The following is a 4,139-nucleotide window of genomic DNA, read 5'->3' as shown; positions in this document are numbered from 1 at the left end:
TACCACGTTCGAGTTACAGAGCGAAACACAAACACCAGAGGGGCCGAAGAGGGACTGGATGGGGCCGGCTGGTGAAATGTGGGTTAGGCAATGGGGAAACCAGACCTGGGTTTACTGGGTCCCCACCCTGACTCCACATCATTGCCTGAATGCAGTTACAGGCAGCTCTGATGGCCTCACTTTTGTTACACACTTGACTCATTTTCTTTAAAAGGTGTGTTCATATATACTTGTGTATGTATGAATTTGGTTATGTATTTATCTCTTGTTTGGGTTTTGTTGTTCCTTTCTTCAGTCCAAAAAAGGTGCCTATAATGTGTGGTGCGGTCTGATTAGCTGTTATCTCTGTAGTCCGCCTAAAGGCAGCACAGACCCAGATGTCTCACGCCTCTTGGTGAAAACCACCCGGCCCCAGAGCCCAGTGGCTGACTACAGAGCCCCGAAGACCACAGAAGAGCACAGGTCTCTTCAGCACTCTGGGTGAGCAGCAGGCCCTCCTCTCCCTCCTAGCCTTCTCAGAGCCTCATAAAACTCAGTGTCACAGAAAGAAGCAACAGGCCTCAAGATCTCAGGCAGGGTTAAGGACAGCAGCATGCAGCTAACATTGAGCACGCTGTCGTTACTTAATCCCATCTTTGTATTGCCATCCTAGTTTTCATTTTTTCTAACATTATGAGAACGTTAAGGAGGGAAGTATTGGGCGTGGTTAGTAAGACTTCATTAAGTGGCACATTTCCAATCAGGGCGTTTGGATCACTAGTCTCTCGTGGATCTTTGGTGATGCTCTTGAACGCCGTCCATCCTCCCAGCGGTCCCCTCTCCCCTCCAGCCTCCTTCCTACCCCACCAAAAAGGTAACACAATTGTCCCCATGTTAGCGTCCCCATGCACAAATCAACACCTTGTGCTAGGGCCAGCAGCCCAGCTGCCCACCAAGAGCTAGAAGGAGGCTTCATGTCTCAGGCTGCCCACCCCAATCACCTCCTTTGACTCCCGTGGTATGTTTGTCTTTCTCTCAACTGCCTTGATTAAAAGCACACCCACCACACACCATGGAGTCTGTTCCTAGGCCGGGGCATTGTGGCTCAGTCTTGAAGGAACTCAAGTCCCCTCTCCTTAATGCAGACTTTACCATAAGGACACCTACCAGGCAAAGGGGACTGGTTATCCTCATTTCAATGGAAAACTGGGAGTTCTGCAAAAGTCAGCTCCAGGGGAGCCCAGCTTAACTCTGGGTGACAGAGACAGACAGTCTCTGCTCAGGGAAAACTGCCCTGGCCGACTTCTTCCCCAGCCGTCAACTCCACTCTTAGTTGGTTTCCCTCAGTTTCCAGGTTGCCTCCTGGAAATGCTCGTATGTAATGCTCACTCTGTGTGACTGATTCCATCAGTCCTCTGCAGAGACAAGTCCCGCCACCTGAGGACCACTGCTGATCCACACTGTGCAGCAGGGGAGGCAGTCTCGGGACACCCAGGAAGGCCAATCACTATCCCCACTTGCCTCGCAGACACTGACTTTCTTCTACTCTGCTTAACTTTGTAAACGCCAGTTGCATCTTTTACAACTGAATTTATAGGTCATAAATGGGCTTAGCCCACATCCTTAGAAACTTTGAACCACATGGGCAACTAAAACTCTCGATGGACACAGGTAAACTGAGCCCCATGGGTAGGGAAATTGGAATTTTACTTGTCAGGCTGATGAGCGTCTAAAGTGAGGTCTCCATTGAAGTCCATACTGCTGGAACCTAGCAACTTCTGGTGGTGGTGGTGGGGCTTAAAGTACATCAGGTAGTGCCAAGAAATTAGGGGCGTGTGAGCCTGTGGATCCAACAGCAACTTAAGAAGACCGAGGTAAAACAACTTGCTCAGAGGACAGTGAACAGGAAGCCGGTGTGTTTTTATGAGTAGAAAGAGCACACAGACCTTTTATTTTCAGATCAAGTGAGGCGGTGCTCATTTCAATATTGAGACAACAAGCTTGCAACAGCAGCAAGGAAAGCCGGTGGGCAGCCCACACCAGGCTGACTTCTCTCTCACATAAGGTACATGCAGGCTGGGGAGGGCTTTTCCCCACAAGGAGTGGCTCCGTATCCAGGGGTTGCTTTCTTGGCAACCAAAGTCACCTCAGCAACATGCAGGAGGCAGAGGGCAGCAGCAGATCTTGCCTGGGTCTCGAAGTGGCACCTTGACATCAGCTACCAAAAGGCCCAACTAGTCACATGACCCAATCTGCAAGGAACTCTGGCAACATTAAAGCACAGATGATTATGTGGCGGGCTCTGCTTCTGGAAACTCATGTGAGGTGCTCTCTGCGCACTGTGTAATCACAGGAGTCTTTCACTTGAGCTCTGCTTTCTGGATGCACCTTGCCTTGGGCACTTAATCTCACCGTGCACCCTTGGCTGCTGGAGTTGTTCTCTTGTGTACAGCTCTCAGATGGGAATGATAGCCTTGCTGTGTCCCCATGGAAGGCGATCATGTGATCATGTGATTTATCACCCAAGCCAGTACACACACACACACACACACACACACACACACACACACACACACACGTATTATGAATAATTGTAATGAGACACCAAAATGAGTAAATTGAGGCTGTTCCAGCCACATCAGGCTGTACCGACAGTCAGCCTAGCTTCGGCAAGCATGCAAATCGTCACCTCAGGACAGTGGGTTCAAACAGGTTTGGAAAACATGGCCAAGGTAGAAATAAGTAAGAAATTTATCAAACCCAAACTGCCAGGTTTCCCCATCCAGAGACAAAAGAGTGGGGTTCTTTTGTGTTTCTCCCTGCTCCACCCAAGAAAGAGACTGGTGCCTGAAGTTTAGCAAATATCCACAAACCACATAAGGGAAACAACTGAATTGCCCTTTGGTGAGTACATGACTTTAGCAAGGCTCAAGCCATACAGGACGGAATAGAATCATAGAACTAGCCCAGGACGAGTTTTGGTCCTCAGTTCTGGTCCATCACTTTGCTTTCGGGACATCAGTGTGCTCCTGAGTGTGTTTAAAGATGCTGTGACACTGCCAGGGCTGTTGTGGGAAGCAAATGGCACAAGGTGAGTTACAATGCTTTTTAAGAAGTGTTAAAACTGGGGTTGGGGATTTAGCTCAGTGGTAGAGCGCTTGCCTAGGAAGCGCAAGGCCCTGGGTTCGGTCCCCAGCTCCGGTCCCCAGCTCCGGTCCCCAGCTCCGGAAAAAAAAGAACCAAAAAAAAAAAAAGAGAGAGAGAAGTGTTAACACGGGCTGGGGATTTAGTGGTAGAGCGCTTACCTAGGAAGCGCAAGGCCCTGGGTTCGGTCCCCAGCTCCGAAAAAAGAACCAAAAAAAAAAAAAAAGAAGTGTTAACACTATACATGAATTATATCCATAGTTATTTACCTATAATTGCATGTACTCAGCTGATGATCTTATTATCATCTTATAATAATTGCTAGTCAAGATAGTCTCTGGGGACCTGTGCAGAGAACATTTTGCTTCACATTGAACATCTTGCCTAATCTTAGGACTCCTAGTAGCGTGGATGCCCAGGATGGAGGGAGTGAATGGTTTGACTCACTGGCCCCACGAATGCAGAAAGCGTTCCTACACACACATTGCTGCCAGTCCCACGTTTCCATGAATTGTTGTTCTTTGTAGTGATATATGAATGTGGAGTTTAGGCAAGTCCCCAAACTGAATCTAGTCTCAAGAATACCAAGGCATCTTGGAGAGGATCACTCACCCACCGTGTCTGCTTCCTCTCAGCCTGAGCTCCAGTCTGGGGACTTATCTTTCCCAGCAACTGTCACAAACATGCAAGGGTCAGCAAAGAACAGCGTTGCCTCTGTGAATCGGAGCCATTATGTGGACAGAGTCCCCAAACCTGATTTTCAGAGCATGTCTCTCCATCTTTCAGGCCCCCAGATTGGCCTGCATCCCTGATGCGGGGCTAGGGCCTGACCCTGGGGAAGTCATGCATCCTCAGTGAAGCCTGCACCCTTGTCTCTAGCACCAGGGCCACTCCCGGCAGGATGGTTTATTTGTGTTGGAAAAACTCCTGCTGCTTTCAACACTAGATTCTCCCCCAGGGACAGAGAGGGGAAAGTCGATGAGGTAATAGCCCAGCTTCAATTTCGCTGCCAGTTT

Source organism: Rattus norvegicus, chromosome 15 (assembly GCF_021556685.1).
Source record: "Rattus norvegicus strain SHRSP/BbbUtx chromosome 15, alternate assembly SHRSP_T2T, whole genome shotgun sequence".
NCBI classification, from domain to species: Eukaryota; Metazoa; Chordata; class Mammalia; order Rodentia; family Muridae; genus Rattus; species Rattus norvegicus.
Note: the sequence above shows the minus strand (reverse complement) of the source record.